The following is a 7,115-nucleotide window of genomic DNA, read 5'->3' as shown; positions in this document are numbered from 1 at the left end:
TGTACTTCATTGTAGGAGTATTCACTGCCTTTCATTTCTTCTGCTTTTGACTGTGTTTAGCTACACTTACCCACACATTACCCGAAAGTAATCAATTATGCTGCATTTCCTCTCTTCCCATCTGTGTTTTTCCCTTAGTTTGGTAAACAGTTTGAAAATCCCCTAGCAAGCCTGCTGTTTCTAGGATGGCTTTCAACTTGTGTGACCCATTGTACAAAGGATACACTGAAAATGCAGCTGCTTCCGGGATGGGCTCATTACAATGAAGTGAAAGGGGAATTTTTGAAGAAAATGAAGTAGTATATGTAAAGCCCCTAGAAACTAACATTCTTTAAAGCTATGACAAACAATTGCAGTTGGCTTGTTTGAGCTAGATTCCCTCATCAATTCTTGACTGAATAAGAACGAACTTCCTGAACTAATTTATGTTACGAGGTTCTACCAGCTTTTTCCACTGGTAGTTCATGGCATCCTATTCATCAGCAGAATTTAAGGATTCATTTAGCCTCAGTCTGCTTTGTAGTTTCCTTGACTTGCTTGAAAACCTTGAAGCTGATAAGAAATGTTGAGTGTTCTTAGATGCTGTCAGTTCAAACAATTTGTAAAGTCTTACAAATCCTATGATTTTTATATCACGAATTTCAGAACAACAACAGACAGGACCTCTGTTTTCTTTCTACCAAAAAGACTTTGAAGTTCATCATCAGCCAGGGTAGTCTGTCCTGGGAAGAATTAAGGGAGGAGAAAACCACACTGGACTTCAAAGTAGAAGGTCTGAGAAAATCTAAGTAAGTTTAAATGCCATTGAAATTCTCCTATAACTACTTAGACTTCTTAGTAGTGTACTTTGAGTACACTAGTAAGTAGTGACTTCTTTTATTGTACTTCAATTTGATATTTCACCTTCACACCTTACTCTAATCCAAACTCATGTAAGAGGGTTTTTTTTTTTTTTAGTTACAGTAATGAAAGAGGACCAGTGTTGTAGTACTGGTAATAGATAACTGGAACAAATATGGCATTTAATAGCTCCCAAATTTAAATTCACAGGGTTTTGACCTAAAGCTCAACAAAAACTCCACAGGGATTCCCTATACAAACACACAAAACATACCCTTCATTGAGAGTCCAGGCAGAAAGGAGCGACAGCACAGGAAATTGTTCTTGGAGAACCCTTCTACTTGTCAGTCACAGGCTGCTGCAAACCAGAAAGGTTAACACACCATCTAATTATTTGATGGGATTCATATTCCTTCACAAATGTGATGAATAATGCAAGTGTGTTGAATCAAGCCAGAGGAAAATTGTTCACTCTTTGGCCTATTATTAACTCCTTGTGGTATAACATACTTGAAATCGTAGAATGGTATTGGGTGGGAAGGACCTTAAAGATCATCAAGTTCCAGCCCCCCATGATGGGCAGGAATGCCACCCAAAATGGGTTTGTTCTGCTGCATTTTAATGAGTGAGTGGATGATATTTGTGTGTGAGCAATATTAACTGTTACATGTGTTTTTCTTTATATTTGACTTGAAATGAGACAACAAAAAAGTACCCTTTCCACCTGGTTTTGCCCTCTGCTTAATGCAGATCTGTTCCCTACAATAGGTAGTCTGCCATTTCTGTAAACTCTAGCTTTGAAAGGCTCTGGTAATGGGACTTAATCAGAAGAAGCGAGCAGATTACTGGGATGTGTTTCCTGATATTCTGGCTTTATTTCCCATTGTTTTCGTCACTCCTATCACACATCCATATGTGTCCTTGAGACTTCAAAATACTTTCCTGTTGCTAAGCCTAGAATATCAGTGCCTCATTTTAATTTTTTGTCTACTGCTTTTATTTTTATTAAATCAAACCACATCTTAATTGTGATTTATCTTCAGTCCTCTACAGAGCCCCTCTTTTGCAATTTAGAAAAGGTGTATTTTGAGAACCAAGTTCTTGGGTTTTTTCTTTTTTTTTTTTTTAAGACAAAAATGAGTGCTCAAGCTCAGAGCTCTATAGAAATTTAAACAATTTATTCACAGCCCTTGGAAAGCGCCCACCGGTCCCCGATTTTCTGCTGCAGCCAAAGGAGAGTCCAGCTTTCCATCGGCGGTTTCCCAGACGTTCGAGGAGCGCTGCTTCCCGGGCAGCGAGCGGAATGTGGGCCGTGCGCCCTCTGCTGAGCACGCTTCCCAACGTCAGGCGTTCCTCTGGAAGCGCTGTTGCCGCATTCCAGGGAGTCCTGCGTGGCTGGTTACCAGCGTGCTTAATTTGGCATTCCAAAAGATGTTTCTTTCGGTTGCTCCTGGGAAAACTCATGTTGCAATTTCAGAGCATTACAGGCAAATTAATCTGCATCTAGAAGTTATAATTAGGTTTATTTGAGACGAGTCTCCCGTGGTAACAGGGGAATTCTATGTGAATATTTCCTTGGGTATTTTGTCACTCTTTGGCTCCTCTTATTTACTCTTACAAGTACCTCTTATCATGGTTACAAAGGTCTTATAGTCAAATAAGACACAATTCTGTAGCTTTGTGTGACAAATGGATCTGTTTCAATCCTGTATTGGGACTTATTTAGCTTTTTAGTGTTCACATGTTTGAAGACCTTTTATTGTGTGTGTGACAGTGAAATGAGCAATTTATCTAAAAATATACAGCGAAGTACGTGAAGAATAAGTAAATGAATACTTTGTCTGTCATCTTTCTGTCAGGGAGCTCACTGTGCTTTGCATTTGTGTCTTACAATTTTATATGCAGTAGGCTGGAGCACATGACATGTGTTTCCAGAAGTCTCAGTATTGAGTCTGTGGCAGTCTGAGAAAGGAACCAGGAATTCGTGTTCACTGACTCATCCTAAGGTATAAGTGTGCTACTTACAGGCATTTTTGAGGATGTGAAAAAACAAAATAATCAGTGATCAGAAGTTTTTCCAGTCTCTGATTACAACACATTGTGCAAAGCTGGTCTGCAGCAGGATGGTGTGTCTGGAGCTGTTCCTTCAATTTGGCCAACTCTAAGGGAGCAGTAAGAATACGATCCTGAGGAGCCTTGAGGAGGCTTTTGTGCTGCAAGAAGCCATGGATGCTCTTATGTAGGATGGTGATGTACTTAAGCCAGTGGAAAAGGTAACTCCAAAGTTGGTGGTATTATAACAAATAATTTCCCAGCTAACAATGTCAGATGGTCTCACAGCTAGGAGGAGCTTTTAGACCACAAAATATTTGGACATGCTGTCCTGGGTGCAGATTATGTAGCTCTTCTGAGCTTCTTGTAGGTGTGGTTAGAGTTCTGTAGGCTGGATGTCATTGTGTACGGCTCTCACAAGGCACCCTGTTTTTGTTTGTTTTCAGGTTTTTTGGTTTGTTTTGGTTTGTTTGTTTTTTGTTTTGGCAAGTGATAAAGATCCTTCTCAGTACTTATTTCTAGCCTTGACGACAGACTGCTACCAATGGATCTCGTGTTATTCTGAAGAAACTGACATTTTTGGCATCAATGCTGTTGTGATTTCTTGCATTCTGCCTGTGAATTGAAGCCCTGCTGCCATGAACAACTTTCTGACCCTTCCATACTTCTCAGCCATGTGGCAATGTAGATACTGCACAGTTTGCCAAGTCAAGGCCAAATTGTTTGAAATTTAATTATTGAAAGCTTGTTAATTTGTTATGTGTATTATCAACAAAGTATTGACAGGGTCTGTTCTGTTGCATTTGTATGTGAAAGTAATTTTTGCCTTCTATTTTTTGTAGAAGCTAATTCAGCCAGAATTCAAGTGTGAAGGCTTTTCCTAATTTAGAGGAATTTTAAGAGCTGGAAAATTTATGCTACGTAACTAGCTATATTTGAACACCTCTCTGAATTTACATAATAAATGCCTGACTTTTGCAGTTATCAGAAATAAAATATGGAGAGGATCAGAACACGATTTAAGCACTCTGTCTTACTGCTATCTCTCACTTCTTTTGTTCAGATTGGTTTCTTTTGTTCAGATGTAATGGGAAAAAATATCTATTTAGTACTGGAAAGAGCTCAGGACATGGGTTCTGATCATCACCTCCCTCTGTCTTCAGGTATTATCCTCATTTCACAGGTGGACAAAGTGAAGCAAGCAACATGTGACCTTTTTTCTTAAAACACTGAGAAGTGTATGAAAAAGCTACACACTTCTTATACAGTTATGTAGCTTTTCTTTAACATATCCAACTACTTCATCTTAGGCAGACTGAAAAAAGGAAACACTCAGCTGGGATAATGTACCTGCCTGCAGAGCATTCTGATGAAATTATACCCCATAAAATTATACTTGGCTTGGTCATGTAGTAAAAAAAATAATAATAGTAATAATAAAAGGATGCTTCTTTCAATAGTTCCCTCAAGAGCTCTAGGTAATTTGTGGGGGTTTTTGATTCTGATGGCTGCTCATTCTGATACATGGAATATACTCTCTGGAAGTGCGTTCAGTTCTTCTTCTTTTGATGTCCTGCTGTTGGGAGAGTTCTGCATTTTAGATTTGACTGGCACATAAAAGAAGAGGAAAAATGAGTTTGAAAAATTTAAGTTAGGAGACAAATTTGTTGTGAGCAGCAGTGAACAAACATTGCAGTACCTGAGAACAGGCATTGCCTTTGAAGGAAGGCTTGGTAATTTCAGGTAGATTTCCATAGGTGCATATTAGTAAAACCACTGTAACAAGTGTGAAGTGGAGGGGGTATATAGTTGAATAAAACTTGCCGTATTCTAGTTTGGGCTGTATAGAAATTACCCTTTTCATACGGCACAGCCTGGGTAACCAGAAGGATGAATTTACTCCCTTTTATATTTTACTGTACTACTGATTGCTTCCCATGGAATCAGTTAGCCCTGCAGTTCATGAGAGAAGGGCACTCATTTCCTTGAAGTAGCCCAGTTATTTTGCTTGTTGTCTAAGACCAAGTCCTTGATCCCGGGGTTTGGAAAACAAGTGGACTGATCTGCGAGAATGGCGGAGCAGCGCCGGGTAGGGGCAGCGCTGGGCGGGGGCAGTGTGGGCAGGGGCAGCGCGGGGAGTGGCAATGCTGGGGAGGAGCAGTGTGGGCAGGGACAGCGCTGGGGAAGGGGCAGTGCGGCAGCTGAGCACTAGATGCCACTCTGAGGCCACAGTAGGAGCTTTGCAACTTCGCAGCATCCCGGCGAAGACTGAGAGCGAGAGCTCTGGGAAAGCCCCGTGTGGGAGGGAGACAGGACGAACTCCTTGCATACCCCTCCGATGACGCTAAGAGAACAAACAGTGAAAAGGTGAATCAGGGGCCACCGGTAGTGCATTCAGGCCCCATGAGAGTCAGGGCCAACCACAGGTGCTTCGGATGGGAACTGAACCTCCAGAGTCAGAAAAAAATCTCCTGGCTTCAATGGCTTTGTGCACAGGTGTCCCCACTTCTGACCTATTAGCCAGATGGGCTCAGAAGGAAGGAGGACGATCAAGGTGAAAGGGCAGTTATAGCTCACTGGATGGGATTTCATGAGAGTTTAATGATGATCTGAAGACCCGTGGTTCTTACAGTATTTCTGCTAGTATGGGCACTCTGCAGGTAGGTCTGTGAGAGTCTCTGTTCAATAGAAATACAGCTAATAACCCCCTCCTTTCCATACATATCCTAAACATTGCAGCATTGTGCTGAGAACCAGGCATCAAAACTGTCTATAATCTGACTAAACTAATAATAGGCATGAGTCATGAACCTCAGCATGGGGTTTGTGCAGCTCAGAAAATGCAGGAGTATCTGAAGAAAGGTTTGGCTTGTTGTCAAGGTAAAAGCTAGTTGAGCAGTTTGGATTCAGATCAAGGCTGAAATGTAGTTTTGATGGGGCAACATATTTTCTGGGAAGTGAGTCTGCTTTACTAAACAATTTGAAAGTGAACACTTTCTGTGAATGACCCATACTATACATCTTCTAAAAAGTACTCCCAATTAATGCAGTGTAACGTTGGCAACACAAACACATTGCTTCAAAGTACAGAAGCAGCTGTGAAGTACTGAAGGTGCAGTGAAAGCAGAGAAATATATGTATCTATATTTCTGTTGATATGGAAGGATTTACCAATGCAACATCATGGTTTTGGGTTAACTGTATGGCTTATAGTCTTCAGCCTTCCAGATGAATACATGTCAATCTGGAGGAAACAGGAAGGGATGAATTCTGGTAAAAATCCTAGTCACTGATGCGTATTATTTCTCTTCAATTACTTGGTATTCCTACATAATCAGAAACAGTGTGCAGTGCATTGCTAAGTGAGGTATGTTGGTCTCAAATAGTAGGCTTATTCAGAAAATAAGATTTTCACTGCTATTAGCTGCAGGAGATTTTTAGGTGGAAATGATGGAGGTACATGTCTCACAGCTGAGTATTTTTGGAGTGCTGACTTCCTGGGGAAACTAGCATTGCTTTGGGGGTCTGTAGTTTTCTGCAACCCTCCCATATGAACTGTGATTAGATCCAACCCTACTGAGATAAAGGTGTGTGTGTATGTGTGAATTTGACATAAACAGAGTAAGTACTCAAAAATAACAGCTCCTGGCAAAGTGCAAGTTTAATATCTTGTCTAGCTGTTTTATTCTCTATACCAGTTGGTCTGTACAAAGAATAGATACCTGTTACAGTAAGCATCTATTAAAGTTAGCTCAAATGGTAGATGATTGTATTTGTGGTGCTGAAGTTCCTAATTTGCTTCTTGTTGTCCAGTTTAAACATCTGTTACATTTGGGTCATAAACCCTACTAGTGAAACAGCCAGCATGCTTTAGAAATTTGGTGGTGGTTCAGCAGCCAATTTCTAGCAAAAGAAACATTCTATCTTTCCTGACACCACCTACCTTCTGGAAAAATTGCCTCCTGGCAGAGTGGTTGTTCAGTAATGAACAGAAAGCCCATATGTATTTCATCTGTGTATCTATGTATGAGTATGTTAAGGTACATTGTCCCATGGTTGTCTAAGCCCACTGAATAATCAATCTGGGGTCCCTTAGGTGTGTGAGCTAAAGCCTTGATACTTTCATAATGCAGGATGTTGGTCATGTTCTGTTTTCCATAACTTGAATTTAAATGTAGAAGCGACTACGTTGAAGTAAACCATTCTCAGGTATTAAGAAAGAA

Source organism: Pithys albifrons, chromosome 9 (genome assembly GCF_047495875.1).
Source record: "Pithys albifrons albifrons isolate INPA30051 chromosome 9, PitAlb_v1, whole genome shotgun sequence".
In the NCBI taxonomy this organism is placed as follows: domain Eukaryota; kingdom Metazoa; phylum Chordata; class Aves; order Passeriformes; family Thamnophilidae; genus Pithys; species Pithys albifrons.
This window is presented reverse-complemented; position numbering follows the sequence as displayed.